The sequence below is a fragment of the Mesoplodon densirostris genome, chromosome 11 (assembly GCF_025265405.1).
Source record: "Mesoplodon densirostris isolate mMesDen1 chromosome 11, mMesDen1 primary haplotype, whole genome shotgun sequence".
Lineage (NCBI taxonomy): Eukaryota > Metazoa > Chordata > Mammalia > Artiodactyla > Ziphiidae > Mesoplodon > Mesoplodon densirostris.
In genome coordinates, this window is record NC_082671.1 from 5,121,188 (window position 1) to 5,140,596 (window position 19,409).

Genomic DNA, 19,409 nt, shown 5'->3' on the forward strand with positions numbered 1-19,409 from the left:
GCTGCTCTGTGATGCTGTAGACAGTTTCTTCTTAGATGAAGGAACTGAGGCTCAGAGGAATCACTCATGTTGCCTGGTTACTACATCACAGATCGTGTACTTCGACCTGGATTCTCTGGCCCCTCATCGGTGCTGGTGACCGTAGGTGGACAGTGGGTTATGAATGTGTAGGAGGTTCTGCCCCAGAGCTTGCCTGCTGTTGTGCAGAGAGCTGGGAGCTGGCCCCGAAGGCCCCGGGAGACACTGGCCTTCAAGGGCAGCAATGAAAGCTTTCTCACTTCTCAGGGAAAATGTGTCTATTTCCACAGGGGTAGAGACTGTGCCGGATAATTAGAGAAGTAAAGATCAGACAACAAGCAACACTGGAGGGAAATGTGTTTGCCAGCTGGCAGGCGAGCAATCCCATTTTGGAAGTACTTGGGTAGCAGTCAGATGTTCAGAGCAAGAGTCTGCTGAGCGTCCTCTGACTGTGGAAATGTTTTCTCGGTATCAAAGGGGATCTGCTTCTCTTTGCAGCCTCCCTTCCAGAGGCCGAGCCCAGCACTTTTGAAGTTGGGCACGATTCTCTCCTTCTGCTTTTCCTCTTCGGTCATTACTTTGCTGACTTCTTTCCAATTTCTCTCTCTAAATCCCCCCGATCCTGATGTAGACCCTTTGTGGCGCGTGTATGCCTCTGATCGCTTGGCGATTGTTGGGGAGATACAGACTTTAAGCTGATTATAGGTTTGCACCTTCCTAAGGGTTTGCGAAGATGAGATGACATTCAAGTGACTTGCTCGAGGGTACGTAGGGAAGTGCAAGCTGGAGCTTGAAGCCAGCCTTGGGACTTGTAAGACCACACGCTGCCTCCTAGAAAACCGAGAGCCCCGGGAAAGGCCGTTCTGTCCCTCCCACACAGGGCCCCCTTTAATCTTTTTTTTAAAATTAATTTATTTTACTTATTGATTTTTTTGGCTGCGTTGGGTCTTGGTTGTTACGCACGGGCTTTCTCTAGTTGCAGCGAGCGGGGGCTACTCTTCGTTGCGGTGCGCGGGCTTCTCATTGCAGTGGCTTCTCCTGTTGCAGAGCACAGGCTCTAGGTGCGCGGGCTTCAGTAGTTGTGGCGCGTGGGCTCGGTAGCTGTGGCTCGTGGGCTCTAGAGCGCAGGCTCAGTAGTTGTGGCACATGGGCTTAGCTGCTCCGCGGCATGTGGGATCTTCCCGGTCCAGGGCTCAAACCTGTGTCCCCTGCATTGGCAGGTGGATTCTTAACCACTGCGCCACCAGGGAAGTCCCTGACCCTCCCCAGCCCCACTGCTGGAGGCACCTTAAAGCGAGCCTCCCGTGCCTGCTCCAGGGAGCGGCCCGGCCCCTCCCCGTGTACCACAGGCCCACTTGCCCTCCCCCTGCATCTCACTGGATCTTGGATTCCTGGCCGTGGTCCCTGGCTTTGATATTTGCTGCTGCGCCTCGGACTTGGCAACTCATCACATTCCCCTTGTAGCTTTCTGGGCCTCGGGTTTTCTCGTTCACCCTGTGCTCTGTTCCTGCCTCTGGTCTGTGTCCTCTCTCGGTCTTGAGTGAGGAGTGCCCTGCCCCTGGCCTGGGCCAGAGATGGAAGCGGCCTTCAGATAGTGCTGTGGCCAGGGGCCTAAGAAGACCCAAATCCTTCTCTCGGTCACAGTTCTTCCCCCTCGAGGGAGAGAGATGCCTGCAAGAAGCTCAGCCAGCCAACACTGTCTTTATCAGGTGAGACTTGGACCCCAATGTCGAATTCTAGAAGGGTTGGCTTGAACGCCTACTACCCAAACAGGCCTCATTTATCCCGTAAATAATTTCTGAGCACCTAGGATGTGTCTGGCACGGTTCTGTCTCCCGGGGATGCAGCAGTGAATAGAATCAAAGTCCAGGTCCTGGGAGAGCTTACACGGTAGTGGGGGAATCACACGACAAATAAACAAAACTGCGCCAGACCTCCTGTTCTGTTTATCCCCTGTCCCACCACAGCCGTACCCAGACAGTCTAGGGTACGATCTCTGTGAATCGGGGAGTGCAAGATTCAAGGGCAACGGAGGGCATTTGCCTCCATGTCTCCTTAGAGGAGACAGTGGCTCCCCTCTCCTGCTACCGTATGACAGCAAGACCGCTTGTCCCATCCACAGAGAGATAGACGTGGCCGATCCGGCTGAGGGAGCAGCGTTGGCCTTTGGTAACTGGGACCCCGGAAAAGAGCCATATCCACATGTGCTCACGTGGAGAAAGCATGCCCTTCTGGCTCAAAGTGTGGTTCCCGTGCATCCCCGGAACCCAGGGACTCTCACCCCACACACCCATCCTACTGGAATCAAAATCTGCAGGTGATTCCTATGCACAGCAAAGTGTGAGAAGCAACAGGCTAGGCTTTTTGACCAGGTGCAGAGAAAAGCTGCGCCCCCAAACTGGGACCAATCTGTGATCATTCCTCCTTCTTGGAGGTGGAGTAGGTGATGGGCTTCCTCCCCTGGCAAAGGTATGCATTTGAGCAACACACTCATCATTGTTTGATTTGGTTACTATAAACAATATCAATAAAAATAGAACTTAAAAATTAACTTCAAAAAAGGGTGCTTCCTTTTCATTTGACGTAATATTTTCAACTGTCAAAATTTCAACAAATACATATCATTCTATACCTTTGTATTAGTTTATAAACTACTAAGTCACTATCAATTGAGTTTTTCATGTCTGAGGGAAACTTTTATGCATGGAAAAGAATACTTCATGTTATTTGTATATTTTAGGTTTTTTTTAATTGATTAAAGTTTTAAAATTTAAAGCCTGATCTTATTAAGTTCAACTTGTAAATCTTGCTATTTGGTTCAGAAAGCTAGTAATTCTTTTGTTAAATATCTTTTTCTTTCATTAATGTTCAGTTACCTTACAAATTCTCTAAACATTTACTCTCACAAACTGGATTAATTAAATTAGCTTAGACTATTTAAACTATAATTAAGGGCTTCAAATATCTAACAAGGCAGACTTATAAATCTAACAAAGTCTTAGACACTAAGCATTTAACACTAAGAACTTAAACACTATTCACGAAATGTAATAAGTCTCAACTTACAGATCTAATCAGATTTATTTAGGTGTTTAACCTTCACACTTAATCCACCTTAGTATTAAACTAGCATTACAAGTCGAATATATCACATACTTCTATACTTTTCCAACACTGTAAACAGCAGGTAAAAATTGTTCACTTTAAAATGGTTAATGGTTAATTTCATGTTATGTGAATTTTTAAAAAGAATTTAAATTTTAAATTATATTTTTAGGGAATACCCTGGTGCTCCAGTGGTTAAGACTCCATGCTTTCACTGCCGAGGGCGTGGGTTCAGCCCCTGGCTGGGGAACTAAGATCCCGCAAGCTGCATGGCACAGCCAACCAACAGCAACAAAAAATAAATTATATTTTTAAACTTACTCTCCAAACCCAGATAAAATATAAATTAAATTACCCTAATGGTTACAATAATTAACTGTTACACACATCCTTAAACCTATCACAAAAGTTTTAACATATATTTGTGTCATATTTATATTTATTTTCAAGCCTCTATCTAAACAAAACAAGCAGAATCAGCCTCACGGGTGTGCTGAGATGACTACAGTGAAGGTTTAGGACTTGGATACACTTTACACTTTGGGGTTATAAGCTCCGTATTTGGAGCTGCCATACTGTTACAGATATAGAGACTCTCCCACCTGGAGACTGGATGAGGCTGGGAGAGGGGTCTGGACGTCACCCAGTCTGGCAATTATCTGTGGGAGTGGCTTCTTGCAGTCAAATTTTGCCTGCCACAATAACAAAATTCCTAAAACCCTCATTTAAAAAAAAAAAAAAGACACCCCAGTGCCTCCTTCATCCCTGGTTGTCTCACTGCCTGGATAAAAGCACAAGAAATTCACAGCTTAATTATTAACCAGCACTTGGCTATGGCATGCACATTGCTGGAATAGTTGACATTTTTGGGAACTCACATACACCTTTTTTTAGTGCAATCTGTATTCAGTATCATTAGGGACTCGGGCTGTTTGTAAGTTTTGATTCCTTTCTGGTCGTCAGCTTTGCCTTGTTTTGCTGTGTCCCTTTTCCTTTTCGCACTACCTCACGTGTGCTTTGAAATGCTGTGCTCTGGCCTCATCTAGCAGACTTAGGCCTGCTTTGACTTTTCTGCCCCGAGGCGTGGAACCTGCTGCTCTCCGGGGAGCCCTGGTTTCTTTAAGTGGTGAATGTTATAAGTGACCAATATCTGGGCACTCGTGGCGCAGATCACGCTATCCGTGTGAGAACAGAGGGAGGACTCTCCACTCCCAGTCCGCTCCAGCGAGAGAGCCGGAAAATGAGTTCACATGGATGAGTCCAATAACCTCCAATCTTGCTCTGTCCTTTAGAAAATGCGCTTTAAATGTAAGAGCTTCTCATGTGATTCCCCCCTTTAAATTACCAGCTTTTAGCGACCAGCTGCTGCTGCTTCTTTAATGTCATGCTATACATATTTTAATTATAATATAATGAATTTTTTTAATGTCACACATGGATGTACATCAGCTTGGATCCTGGACGTCCTGGCTAGAGCTGCAGGTGCGCCCCGCTTCACTTTTACGATCCTCCTGTCTTATCAGCCGCCATCCTCTGGGCATTTTATTGACAGTCGCACAATTTCATCTCTTGCAACCTTATGGAATTCACCAGGCTGGGTTCCAATTTCAAAGCATCAGCTCGGACGCTCTCCTTTCTCCTTTGCCTTCTGGCTCTCCTCGGCCTTTTATGCTGGAGATGGGCTGTCATTTTCTTTCTCCCTGTTATCTTCAAGACTCCTCTCTCAGGTTGTCTCAGTGTGTGCGCCTCAACCATCTGCTTTTTAAGGAGGTCAGCCTTTGGGAGGAAATAAAATCTATACATACTTAACAAAGTTAACCTATTTGACACAACATATTTTTGTAGGTAAGCAGATTTCTTCTTCATAGTCCGTATGATGGAAGAAGGCAGAGAACACAATTTCCATCAAAGTCTAAGCCCCTCTCCCCAGTACCCCATCCATCCCCAGCCAGACCCTTGCCCTCCAGTGCTCTCCACTTTGCCTTCACCCAGCTGCCACCTCCATCCAGCACACTGCACAGCCATGCCCAGCCAACACCCCGAATCCCCTTCCCTTCTGGGAGGACAGACCCCAAGGTGTCCCCCAATCCCTGACTCCTGGTGTTCACGCCTCCCCTTGAGCGCACGCACCTGTGACTTGCTTCTAATGAAGAGACCAAGTTTCTATACTTCACTTCTATAATTCCTTCCCTCCTTCTATGGAAACGTCTACTAGTTGTGGTCTCTTATCTTTCCCATAGCTTCAAGCTCTTTGTCTCAACTGGATCCCCCCCGTAAGCTTTTTTAAAAAACTTTTAAATTTATCTATCTATCTATCTATTTATTTTTGGCTGAGTTGGGTCTTCTGTTGCTGCGCGCGGGCTTTTCTCTAGTTGCGGCGAGCGGGGGCTACTCTTCATTGTGGTGTGCGGGCTTCTCACTGCGGTGGCTTCTCTTGTTGCGGAGCACGGGCTCTAAGCGCGTGGGCTTCAGTAGTTGTGGCACGTGGCACCGTCCTGTGAGGCTGGCCAGAAACCTGACAGTCATTCTCGACAGCTTCCCCCCCCACCACCCCCAGTCCTTCAGATCCACTCTGTGCATGTCGCTTTCTGCCTCTCTCAAAGTCTCTCTCAAGTCTATCCACATCCCTCCTTTGTTACCACCACCAACTGGACCAAGCTAACTTCACCTCGTGCCTAGACCACTGCTAAAGCCTCTTGCTCCCCTCCAGCCAGAGGGAAAGTCTCAAAATGCAAATCTGATCCTGTCTGAAAGGCTTCAATGATGACTTACTCATCTTCAGACATACCTGCACGTCAAAATCCTTCGTGTGACCCAGCATAGTCTGCTGCCTATGTGATGCTTTGCCCTAACCCTGCACTGTGACCTCCACAACTCCCTTGTCCCAGACACATTACATTTCCTGTGCTGTGGCCAATTCACGTTTGGGTTTAATGCTTTTAACTGGACAGTCCTTTCACATGTGATTGTGGTCTGCAGGGCAGAATTTAAAGTGTGGTTTTAAATCGTGGAATTGTCCTTGGAAAGCATACAGAACTACTCGAAGATCATTAAGAAAATTGATACAAATGTGGCCATACAAATGCATGGCTATTACTGTTACATTTATTGATTCCAACAAACCAGCAAGTCCCTCGGGTGCTTCTCACACTGTTCAGATAGCTGGTGTCCATGTGGCGCATGCGTGCACGCACACACACACACACACACACACACACACACACACACACTGGCGGACAGTTACCATGTGCTTCTCAGTACGCCACATCAGGTGGGCAAATGCAAACAGCTTTAGCTCACCTGAAGGCCTTCTGCAGGAGTGATCTATTTTTCTTGGCCTCTCTACCTTCTGTCTGATTTCACAGTGTTGCCTGTGCCTTTCTGTCTTTACAGAGTACATGCTGACCACCAGGAATTCCAGCAGAGAAGCTGCACTTCTTCGCACAGGGGCTGACCGAGACTTTGTAGAACCTAGGCAGCTCCAGACCAACCCTGCTCTAGAAGTGCATGCTTTCTGCAGGCACCGACCCACCTTGGGTCACACATGCCTGTGTGCGTACCCACTCCGAATTACGTGTATATTTTACGCTAGTGATTTTGGTCAGTCTCTTTCAGTTTTTCACGCCTGAGAACTCGGATCCAAGCCACTCTCGCCCCTACTACACATCTGAAGATAGCCCGGAGTCTGAAGGCCCTAATTTGGTCCAAGGGTTGGCAAACTATGGCCTGATGCCTGTTTTTGTAAATAAAGCTTTAGTGGGACACAGTCACGCTCGCTCACTCTGTGTTGTCTACGGCTGAGTTTCGAACTACAGTGGAAGAGTTGGGTACTTGCAGCAGAGACCGTATGGCCTGCAAAGCCTAAAATATTTAGTATCTGGCCCTTTACAGAAGAAGTTCGCAGACCTCTGACTGTCTATGTTTTCTAACTGCTTCAGCGACAATCAATAACAAAGTAGAGTTGCCAGATTCAGCAGTTAAAAATACAGGACACTCAGTTAAACAACGAAATTTCAAATAAGTGATGAATATTTCAGTTAGAATAAGCATGCCCCAAATATCACCTGGCAACCTTCTAACAAAGGCTCGTACCAGACGCCTGTGTTCTAAGGCTCCCTCAGTCCTACCACCCCTGCCTCTCTTTAGCTTTGGAAGAGAAAGAAGTTGAAGGAAGGAGGTGCCCTGGGGACGATCTGCATTCTTTACAAGAGAGAGCGTGAAAAGGAAGCAGAAGAAAGTCTTTGGTCACTTCTGCCTTCCTCACTGTAAGAACTTTGGGAGGTTTCGGTTTGGGCCCCCTGGGGGCAGCTGGCAGGCTGCAGTGACCAGTAACCACTCTTCACATTTCATGAGCAAATGTTGTTGAAGGGGATGGGGAGGGAAGAAGCTGTTTCATTTTTCATGCTGGAAAGTGTTTCTTTAAATGAGCAGCTCCACTGTGCATTTAATGGATGGTTGATGATACGTTTTCTTGTTGTCCGGTTTAATGCCCTGATTTTAATCCCTGGTAGATGCAGAAACTACCACTCTTTCCTGGTAGATGTGGAAATAGACCTCCTGGTACTCTCTGCCTCTTTCTTTTTTTAAGTCTTTTTTTTTTTTTTTTGTGGTACGCGGGCCTCTCACTGTTGTGGCCTCTCCCGTTGCGGAGCACAGGCTCCGGATGCACAGGCTCAGCGGCCATGGCTCACGGGCCCAGCCGCTCCACAGCATGTGGGATCTTCCCGGACTGAGGCATGAACCCGTATCCCCTGCATCGGCAGGCGGACTCTCAACCACTGCGCCACCAGGGAGGCCCTCTTTTTTTAAGTCTTTATTGAATTTTTTACAATGTTGCTTCTGTTTTAAGTTTTGGTTTTTTGGCCTCGACGCATGTGGGATCTTAGCTCCCTGACCAGGGATCGAACCCGCACCCCCTGCATTGTAAGGCGAAGTCTTAACCACTGGACCACCAGGGAAGTCCCTACACTCTGCCTCTTACTGTCCCTTTGTATCATCTCCATGTCAGAGGGGTGGTTGAAGTCATCTTAGATGGGAGGTACTTCTGAAGTAGCATCTACCTGATGGAAACTGGATGAGGAGACAGTCCTGTGCCCATTTCCTAGCTAAATGACCTGGAGGACATTACCTAACCCTTCTGAGCCTCACTTTCCTCCTCTGTAAAGTGGAAGGATGACGGCAGCCCCTACATCATGGAGCTGTTATGAGGATTCAACGAATCAGGACACGTGAAGGACTTAGAACCGTGCCTGGCACACAGCACTTGGCGAATGTTAGCTGGTGTTCTTTGCCTTACGAGCTGACGTGAAGAGACCAACGGCCAAACATGGAGTGTCCCCCAAACCCAGCCACCAGCACTGCGAAGTCTCCCCACTAGGTGTCGCAATTCAGCAGGTCCTGCCTGTCCCTTAGCTTGACTTTTTGCTTATTATCATTTTTGATTTGATTTGGTGATTTCAAGGGGATATAAACGAACACACTCTCTCTTGAAGTCTCTGGGGATCCAGAAATTCCAGCAGAATTGCTGACGTCCAGGGTTGGAAGAAGCTCTTGGGAGTGCTGCCCTTGTCCAGAGTTAATGTGACATGTCATTTATTGTCCAAACCAAGATCTTTTGTGAGTGAAAGGGGGGCCATTAATAACGGTGCCAGGACAAGAGGAGTACATGGGATGTACCCCAAGATCCTGGACATGGACACCCCATCGATGGGGGGGTTTTCCTCATCATTTTCAGCATCCTCAGGACAGAAACTCCTAAGGAGCCCAGTACAGTAAACTGTGACATTGTGCTTAGGGGGGTGTCTTAACTCCCACAGGTGTCTTTCTGCCCTAAGAGTGTCCTGCCTCCTTGTCAGGTCATTTGTTTGAGTTTGTCCTTGGTGGACATGGTGGGAATGTGTCTGCCCCACAGACCTCGAGGCACCTTGCCCTGCTCTATGTTGAATACTTCCTTATCCTCTATGGCTTTTCTCCCAGCTGTAGACCCCTTCAGAGGCACGAGCCCTCCATCTCTGGATGTGTCGAAGGAGGGTGAGCTGTGTGGCCACTTTCGGGGTTATTGCTGAGGGGATTCTTCTTCTTCTTTTTAAAAAAATTTTCTTGAAATATAGTTGATTTACAGTGTTGTGTTAGTTTCAGGTCTACAGCAAAGTGATTCAGTTATACATTTACATATATCCACTCTTTTTTAGATTCTATTCCCATATAGGTCATTACAGAGTACTGAGCAGAGTTCCCTGTGCTATACGGTAGGTCCTTGTTGATTATCTATTTTATATATAGTAGTGTGTATATGTCAATCCCAATCTCCCAATTTATCCCTCTCCCCCCACCTTTTTCCCTGGTAACCATAAGTTTATTTTCTACATCTGTGACTCTATTGAGGGGATTCTTCTAAGGTTTCTTCCAACCCTAAAGCTCCATTGTCCTATTATTTCAGATTTGCTTATCTCCCATTAAAGGGCAGGGAGAGGCTAATGTTTGCACCCACCATGCATCAAATGCTGTGCTTTTGCCTCAGTCATCTTGGCCATCCCATCAACCCTGTGGGATTGGTATTATGAAACCCCATTTCACAGGTGAGGAAACTGAGGCCTGGAGAGGTCACAGCCCATAAGAGGCAGAGCCAGAGTTCAGTCCCAGGTCTGGTTGGCTCCAAAGCCCTGTCCTACCACGTGAGGCTGCCTCCCAGTGTTTTTACAGTAAGATGACTCCCAGAGCGGACATCACAAGCAAATCCCTTTCCTTCTCTGGGTCTCACTTTCCTCTTCTGGAAGCTGGGCAGGGTTAGCTGCATATGGTAAGGGCTCCACAGTGACTGGAGAGAATGGGGCTTGGGGGTAGAGGGGGTCAGCCTGGGAAGACTTTATGGGGGGCATTGGAGAAGGGTTGGAAGGAAAGAAAGGGGAGTCAGAGGGGGTGGATTATTGGGTTAAGTCTAATAGACAAAAACAAGATTGTGTGTGTATGAGAGGAGGGGGCCCAAGAGATGAGCAGAAACTGCCATCCAACTGGGAAAGGACAAGGGGACCCTGGTGATTAGTCAGGTTAAAAAACTTTGTCTCAAATCATACTTAGTGCAGGATGGTGCAGGTGGGAAGCACAGAACACATTTCCATGACAGTAATGAAGCAGAGGAGAGGTGGCTGTTCAGTGGTCACTTTGGAAGAGAGTCCAGTCCCAGAAAGGAAGGCCTATAGGAAGCCCTGGGCGGGAGACGCGTAACCTGAGTTTGTCCCACTGCAGTTCAGGTCCTCCGGACGCAGGTGCCCTTTATCAGCACTTGGAGGCCGTTACTCTAGGGAGGTGGACAGCGGGTCCTCCAACAGCCTCTCCGGGCAGGCGGTCCCTAATACACAGCCAGGGAAGGCCTGCCTAGGTGTGCGGGCAGGTGGGAGGCCACAGAGGCAAGGCTGCGACCCTGGCCGGGACCGGACGGCTTTGGGCCTGTGTCTGGTCGCCGAGAGCAGGGGTGCGAACTCCCAGGCCCTGACCACCCCAGACACTCTGGTCCTGCTGCGGCTCTAGCCCCTGGGGCAGGGGCAGGGGTCGTACCAGCGCCCCGGAGGAGCGGCCGATCCAGGCGGCGGGGAGGGAGGAGGGCTTCCGGAGGGCAGCCACATCTGGCCCGGGACGCCCGCGCCCAGCACGGCCCTGGCCTGCCCGTGGGTCCCTCCAGCTCCAACACTGGGGATCCGGCCAGGGCGTGCTGGAGGCCCCCGGCCCCAGTCCCCGTCCTCAGCCTCGCAGACCCCTTCCCTACCCGATGTCCCGCCCGCAGTGCCCACGCCAGCTCCCGGCTTTAGTCCCCGCCCCAACCCCTCGCGCGGCGGATCAGGCCCCCACAGCCTCCCAGTTCCCGGCCCGGCCCCGCCCCGCGGCCTCGCCCCGCCCCGCGGCCTCGCCCCGCCCCGCGGCCTCGCCCCGCCCCGCGGCCTCGCCCCGCCCCGCGGCCTCGCCCCGCCCCGCGGCCTCGCCCCGCCCCGCGGCCTCGCGGTCCAGGGCAGGCCCCGCCCCCTGTTTCCGCTGGCTGCTGCTGTGGCGGCGGCGGCGCGCGAGCGCGAGAGAGCTGGACCCCGCATTCCTGGGAGCTCGGTGAGTGCGGCCCGGGGCGGGTGGGGCGGCGGGCCGCGAGCCGAAGGCTCGGGAGCGTGCGGGGTTACGGGCCCCGGCCGGCTGGAGGCGGGCCCGCGGGCCCGCAAGCCCCCGACCCGGTCCCCGGAGGGGCGAGCGGCCCGGGGCGCCCCTGGGAGGGGTGTCGGGGGGCGGCAGTGGGCGAGCTGAGGGAGGGGTGGGGTCAGCGCCCTGTGAGGGGGCGGGAGGCCCGAAGGGGACGGTGTGCGCGGTGCCCGGTAGCGGGGCGAAGAGGGGTCTGCAAGGGGAGAGGTTTCGAGGAAGACCTTTTGGAAATGCGGCTGCGGGAGTGGACGGCGGAATCCCAGGCGAAGGGATGGGGGTCTGTCGGATGCAGCAGAAAGGGGGAGCCCCGGAGCTGTCAAGGGTTTCTGACTGTGTGAGCCAGTGGACCGGCTGGGGGAGGTCCATACAGCGCCCCCAGGCAGGGCCGGGGGCTCGGGCAGGGCTGGGATACTAACTGCAGCCCCCCGGCACCCCGACCACTCCTTGAGCCACCGCTGGCAGATCGGTACGCAGAGTGACAGGGCTTTGGCACGCCCCGAGGTCCGAGATGTAGTCCATCTGTGCATCCAAGTTTGGGACTTTAAAAAACTTTGTTGTGGTTAAAAAAAAAAAAAGAAAGAAAAAGTCCAAACAAGAAACTGCCTCCTTACTGAGAGCCGTATTTGTACTCGTGTATTTCAGAACTGGAGTCTTGGATCGCCTGTTTTTGAAAAAGATACTGGTCCCTTCTCAACCTCTTTCCCAAATGCCTGTAGTGTCTGGGGAGGTTTGAAGCACTGGGGTAGTATGGGATCCCCCGGGCTGGGTAGATCTTTCCTCCCCATCCCCCAAACAAGGATAAGACCGCAGCAGTTCACCTTTCTTTGGTTCGGAGAACCAAACTCATTATGTCAGGATGCCCTTCTGACAGGCAGCTGTCCCCTTCCCTGGGGTGACTCAGGTATCCTCCTCCAGGAAGCTTTCCTGGACTAGTGGAGAAAACTGAGGACTCATGCTCTGATGCCTGTATACCAGCCAGCTTCCCTCTCTTTGCTGAAAATAGCCATAGAGAATGTTTTGTATGTATGTTCTGCTATAAAGATGTGCAGTCAGCTTGTCACCCTAAGTAATGGGAAGGGGAGGAGAGGTATTATGGACAATTTCAAACGATGGACTGGACAAATCATTTATATTTAGCTAAGGAATGCAGCCAGGGAGGCAGAGGTTCACACTGGCTTCCTACCCTCCGCCTGGTCCTGGCAGGGCTGTTGCAGCTGAGCTGTGGGTTGTGGGGTGAGGGTAGGAAGAGGGTTGAGGTGGATAAAACTTGAAGAGTAATTCAGTTCTACACTCACTCATTGAAGACTTGCTGTGTGCAAGGCCTGGAACGGCTGAGAGTGGACTGGAATGGAGAGGGAGTTTTTTTGGTCTGACTTATTCAGATTTTAATCTTTCAATCTATAAACAGATAGTTAATATGAAAAACAGTAACTAGTGTTTATAAAGTAATTTGTAGGGGATTTCCCGGTGGTCCAGTGGTTATGACTCCGCGCTTTCATTGCTGAGGGCGTGGGTTGGATCCCTGGAGGGGGGAAACTAAGGTCCCATAAGCTGTGCTGTGCAGCCAAAAAGTATAAATAAATAATGTGTAGTTGGCCAAGTGCTTTCTCTGCACTTTAGCTGTATATAATTTTCTTTGATTCGCACATAATGTTGTAAAGCATGTGTTATTTTTAATTGTCTCCATATAGTTTAGGAAAATGAGGCTAAGAAAGAATAAATGACTTCTCTGAGGTCACAGAACTCATAAGTGGAAGAAGCAGAGCTTGAACCCATGGCTTCTGACCTCTTATGCTGTGTTTTCTACTACGCCCAGCTGCCTCTGCTGTTCTTTACTGCTGAGCCTGGGAGACCTAGGCTCCGACCTTAGTCCTAACATCACCTAACCCTGGGCAAGTTACCTCCACTCACCAGCTCTCTGTTTTGGAGGGTTATTGGGTTAAAATATTTCTAGGGGCTTCCCTGGTGGCGCAGTGGTTGAGAGTCCGCCTGCCGATGCAGGGGACGTGGGTTCGTGCCCCGGTCCGGGAAGATCCCACATGCCGCGGAGCGGCTGGGACCGTGAGCCATGGCCGCTGAGCCTGCGCGTCCGGAGCCTGTGCTCTGCAGCGGGAGAGGCCACAACAGTGAGAGGCCCGCGTACCACACACACACACACAAATTTCTAGAGTCTCTTTCAGCATTGGATATCTTAACAGTGTACAATGCTATCAGCAGCCAATCAGTCAGTTAATAAGGGTACTTTATTTATTTGTTATTTTTTTAAAATAAATTTATTTATTTTTTGCTGCATTAGGTCTTTGTTACTGTGCATGGGCTTTCACTAGTTGCGGCGGGCGGGGGCTACTCTTCATTGTGGTGCACGGGCTGCTCACTGTGGTGGCTTCTCTTGTTGCGGAGCATGGGCTCTAGGCGCACAGGTTTCAGTAGTTGTGGCACGCGGGCTCAGTAGTTGTAGCTCGTGGACTCTAGAGCACAGGCTCAGTAGTTGTGGTGCATGGGCTTAGTTGCTCTGCGGCATATGGGATCTTCCCGGACCAGGGCTCGAACCCGTGTCCCCTGCATTGGCAGGTGGATTCTTAACCACTGCGCCACAGGGAATTCCTATTTGTTATTTTTAATTGTGGCAAAAAAACACATGACACAAATGACCATCATAACCGTTTTTAAACGTACAGTTCGGTTGCATGAAGTATATTCACATTGTTCTGCAACAGATCTCCAGAATTTTTTCGTCTGCAAAACTGAAGCTGTACACCCATTAAACAACTCCCCATTTCCCCCTCCCCCCAGCCCCTGGCAACCTCCATTCTACTTCGTGTGCTTTATTAAGCTCCTACTATGTCCTTAATTAATGTTGCCCTTGAGGTGTGAATAAGGCGAGTCTGGGTAGCTGACCAGAGTGCCAGTCCTCACCCCTGTGAATGTAACTCCAGCACGGGCCCTCTAGCACCGGCCGTATTGTTCAGTAAAAGAGTGAGCAGGTGAGACTAGGCAGTGGTCATGAGTTACAAACAGCAGGATGCTTTCCTTTAGATTCTCATCTCACCATTTATTAGAGGATGGCTTTGGTTAAGTTACTTAACTTCTCTACATCTCAATTTCCCAAACCGTAAAATGTACATATTGTGGTACATACTTTATAGAGAGATAAGGATTAAATTGGTTAGTATATGCAAGAAACTAACCATGGATTTTAGAAGATAATAAATGCTAATTAAAGTTTTTATTACTTAAAAAAAAAAAAGAGCGAGCAGCTGAGGCCTGGGCAAGGGCCTTCACCTCTTTGAGCTTTCGTTTCCTGCTTGCAAAACAAGGATAACAATACTGAGCTCTCAAGGCTGTTGGAAGGAGCAGTGAGATAATGTATGTGAAGCACATAGCTTAGGGCCTCAGACACAGCAGGTGTTCAGTAAACGGTGCCTGTTATTTATAACCTAGCTGGAGGCTAGACTAACAAGAGGGGATAGGACTTCCTCTACCATTAAGGCCCAGGCCTGCTGCGGTGGGCATCCCATGGACCGAGGGAATGGATCTCATCCAGGTGCCTTAGCCTGGCCCTCCACATCCTCCCTACCCATCCCGGCCGGCCTGTCTAACCTTACCTCCCACTCCCCTTCCCCCAGGGACCCCCGGTGCCAGCCAGACTCATCTCCGAGCATGCTTCGCTCGTTCCTTCTTTGTCCCTTAGTTCATACTGTTCCACCTTCCTGAAATGCTCCTCCTCCCTCCCTCCTTCCCCTCTTTTGAAGATCCTACTCATGTCTGAGCTCCTTCTTGGAGCCTTCCCTGGCCACCCATCCCCAAAGAACCTCCTTTTCCTTGGAACCCCTTTGGCATTTTATGTCTTCATCTCTCCTGGCTTTTCTGCACTGCCTGGGGTGATCCTTTAGTATGTATATCTTAGTACAAGAGTCTGCGCTGAGTTCTGATGATGCAAAAATGAAAATGGTAAATGTCCTTGTCTTCATGGAGCATAAAACACAGTAAAGCGTTAAGAAAGGGCTTCAAAAAATGACAATTCAGGGACTTCCCTGGTGGTCCACTGGTTAAGAATCTGCGCTTCCACTGCAAGGCGCATGGGTTCAATCCCTGGTCAGGGAACTAAGATGCCGCATGCCACGTGGTGTGGCCCCCCCACAAAAAAAAGACAATTAAAAATATAAGGTGAATAGCTTATGAGAGTAGAATGTGGTTTCAAACAGGGGGATAAATCACCCTGATGCTAGAGGACCACCTCGTGCAGCAGGTGGTGTTTGATGCGAACTTTGAAGTGTGGCTTGCATTTCTACAGAAGGGAAGAAAGGTCAGCCTGAGGAATGGCACTGAGAAAGTGCTGGGGTTTGGAATAGCTCAGTTGGGCCAATGAGCGGGTTGTGTGGGGGGAACCAGAGAGACAAAAGGCTGGACAGGTAGACAGTGACCATATTATGGGTGGCTTCAAATGTCCAGCCAAGGAATTTCCTCCATCCATGCATTGAAATTAAGTGTCTCCCATGCGCTGCCTGCTGGTGCTGGGGGGACTGCGGTTAACCTTGGGGGGCCTGGGAACCTTGCCGGGTTTTGTTTTGTTTTGTTTTTTGTTTTTGTTTTTGCGGTACTCAGGCCTCTCACTGTTGTGGCCTCTCCCGTTGCAGAGCACAGGTTCTGGACGCGCAGGCTCAGCGGCCATGGCTCGTGGGCCCAGCCGCTCCGCGGCATGTGGGATCTTCCCAGACTGGGACACTAACCCGTGTCCCCTGCATTGGCAGGCAGACTCTCAACCACTGCGCCACTAGGGAAGCCCCCTTGCCGGTTTTTGAGTAGGGGTCGCAGAAGCAGGGCTAGGCCTGTGGACGGCGAGTATGGGGTCTGTGAAGGGAGGAAATCATGGTGGGGAGAGTGGCTGGGGAGCTGTGAGGACCAAACCTGAGACATTTTGGAAGTAGGATTGAGACCATCAGTGGATTGACGGGATGGGGTGGTGAGGAAACGATGCAGGGGGACTGGAGGGGATTCTGGGCTGGGTGACGGTGAGGATGCAGGGCCATTTGCTCTTTTCAGGGCGGCATCATCGCTCCTCCAAAAGATTGGAAGCCCCTCAGGGCATAGATTCTCTTTGCCCCTGTGTTCTCCTTGGCCCCTCACTCATCTCCAAGGGGCACAAAATAGGCTCAGCGTGGACCCGGACGTTCTCAAGAAACGCGTCGTTTTTTGTTTTAATCGACAATTTATTTTATTTTTAAAATTTATTTATTTTATTTATTTATTTTTGGCTGTGTCGGGTCTTTGTTGCTGCGCGGGCTTCTCATTGCGGTGGCTTCTCTTGTTGCAGAGCACGGGCTCTAGGTGCGCGCGCTTCAGTAGTTGTGGCATGTGAGCTCAGTAGTTGTGGCTCGTGGGCTCTAGAGTGCAGGCTCAGTAGCTGCGGGGCACGGGCTTAGTCGCTCCGCGGCATGTGGGATCTTCCCGGACCAGGGCTCGAGCCTGTGTCCCCTGCATTGGCAGGTGGATTCTCAACCACTGCGCCACCAGGGAAGCCCGCAAGAAACACATCTCGTCATGGGGAACGTACAGTGTGGTGACTGGAGTAATCAGTCAGACTGTGTTAGAAGTTGAAAGTTGCTGAGGCCTTCCCCGGTGGCGCAATGGTTAAGAATCCACCTGCCAATGCAGGGGACACGGGTTCGAGCCCTGGTCCGGGAAGATCCCGCATGCCGTGGAACAACTAAGCCTGTGCACCACACCTACTGAGCCTGCACTCTAGAGCCCGCGAGCCACAACTACTGAAGCCAACGTGCCTAGAGCCCGTGCTCTGCAACAAGAGAAGCCACGACAATGAGAAGCCGGCTCACTGCAACGAAGAGTAGCCCCTGCTCGCCGCAACTAGAGAAAGCCTACGCGCAGCAACAAAGACCCAATGTGGCCAAAAATAAATAAATAAATATATTTTTAAAAAAAAGTTGCTGAGAGAGTCAGATCGTAAAAGTTCTCATCCCAAGAAAGACATTTTGTAACTGTGTGGTGATGGATGTTAACTAGACTTCTTGTGGTGATCATTTTGCAATATGTACAAATATCCAATCCTTATGTTGAAACTAATATGTGATATGCCAGTTATATCGCAATTTAAAAAGTGCCCATTTGCCCCCCCCACCAAAAAAAAAAAAAAAAAGAACTGAATCTTACACCTTCTAGAATCCCAAGTTTGCATCCACGGCAGTATTTGTACAGGGACCTGGCTGTCTCTGGAGTCATGTTTCCGCAGAGAGCCAAATGTTTCCTGTATATATCTTCACACCCCAAATTAACTACCCTTTCAACTTCTGCTACAATTTTATCTCTCACTTGATGGCCATTTCCCACCAAGTTTTTATTGCTCCTCAGAGTAACTTTAGATGTGGCAGAGATAGAAACAAGAAAGTTGTCTATTCCTTTACCTCAGCCTCAGTTGTCTATTCCTTTGACTTGTGTGAATCAAACTCACATCTCAGTAAATTTACACACTTTTAAATATCTTGAAACTTTGTCTCACTGTGAGTGGTCAAAATTACAAATGTTAAATCCCTGGATGCCAAGGGTCTACCCCAGGGATGGCAAATACCTGGCGCGGATACTCTTACTGTTAGAATGACCCGTAGCAGACATCACTAGTCGATCATGGCTGTCTTTCCCATCGAGCCAGGGCTTGGTCTCTGTCATCATGCTGTAGCACCCACCACCAGCTGAGTGGACTGGCACAGCAGCTGGAGTCCGTTTGCCCTTTCTGGCCTTCTCCAGCTGTTGAATGAATGGGTTCTCGATGGGAGACTGCAGCCCAAAGAGTGGCCATTGCTGGACAGAATTCACCCTGGCGTGGCTTCACAGCGAAGTGATGACCTAATGTTTCATTTATTTTCCTGCAGGAATATCCTTGGATCTTCTCTGATCTGTCAGCAGCCAAGGTGTTCACAGGAAATTCAAGGAAAACAGGTCAGTGCTGGTCCGGGTCCACTGTGTGCTGGGACCTCTGAAAGTCTGCGTGTCATAAACTGTCTAAAGCCAGAGTCTCTCTTGCCCTTTCACTGTGGCTTGGGGAGGGAGGATGGAGCGGGATGTTGACATTTTCTAGCTTCTCTCTGCCCCAGCTCTCGACTTTGAATTGATAAGCCCCTTAAATGGGGCTTTGGGAGCCGGGAGAGATTTCCCTCCTCCCCACTGTTTCTGAATGGTGGCTGGCAGTATTCTTAATTTCTTTCCTGACCACCCTTACTGTAGGGAGGGAGCCTAGGGAAGCAGGAGAGGCCTGTAACTTCCTGTTTCCTGTCTCCTCCCACCAGCCGGCCAGAAAAGAATCTGTGGGAATCAGACCCATCCCACCTGTGTCTGTTCCTCTATCCTGGCTGCTGCAGGAATGCCCCTGGCCCTCCGGTGGTGGGCACCCTCTGCCGGGATGCTCGCTGGGGGTCCTCATCTCTGCTCCTGCAGGCTCCAGGGGTCTTGCTGGTAGCGTCGTCGTTCCTAGCACCTGTGCGTCGAGGCCCCTGTGGAGCTGGAGCTGGGCAGGAGCTACCCAGGTCGCTGGTGTGGATGGTGCTGATTCAGGTTCCGGGGGTGCTGCGTACAGACCTGGGTCTTTTAAAATTTATGTATTTATTTTTGGCTGTGTTGGGTCTTCATTTCTGTGCGAGGGCTTTCTCCAGTTGTGGCGAGCGGGGGCCACTCTTCATCGCGGTGCGCGGGCCTCTCACTGTCACGGCCTCTCCTGTTGTGGAGCACAGGCTCAGTAGTTGTGGCTCACGGGCCCAGTTGCTCCGCAGCATGTGGGATCTTCCCAGACCAGGGCTCGAACCCGTGTCCCCTGCATTGGCAGCAGATTCTTAACCACTGCGCCACCAGGGAAGCCCAGACCTGGGTCTTTTAATGTTTTAATTGATGTGTGTTTTATCCTGTGGCTTCCTCCCGGGGGGGTGATCTGTAAATCTCTTACCTTCCAAGAACCCAGCTGCGCGGTGGTGGGGTGGTGTGGTGAGGAGGGTGCTGGCTGGTAGCTTTTCTTGCCAAAAAGAAAAAACAAAGTCTGAGTCCCAGCAGAGATTATTTGGAGTCCCGGGAGTGGCTGCAGACCTGTGACCGGCCTGCCGTGCTTT

General features: G+C 50.3%; 1 protein-coding gene across 1 annotated transcript in view; it reads left to right on the forward strand.

Moving 5' to 3' along the window:
* Positions 1–11,136: 11,136 nt before the first annotated feature.
* TSPAN9 (tetraspanin 9) overlaps positions 11,137–19,409 on the forward strand; it is a 180,685-nt gene continuing 172,412 nt past the window's right edge. The window contains exons 1-2 of the mRNA XM_060112389.1: positions 11,137–11,217; positions 18,186–18,252. The gene's annotated coding sequence lies outside the window, so the exon portion shown is untranslated. The remainder of the gene's footprint in view (positions 11,218–18,185; positions 18,253–19,409) is intronic.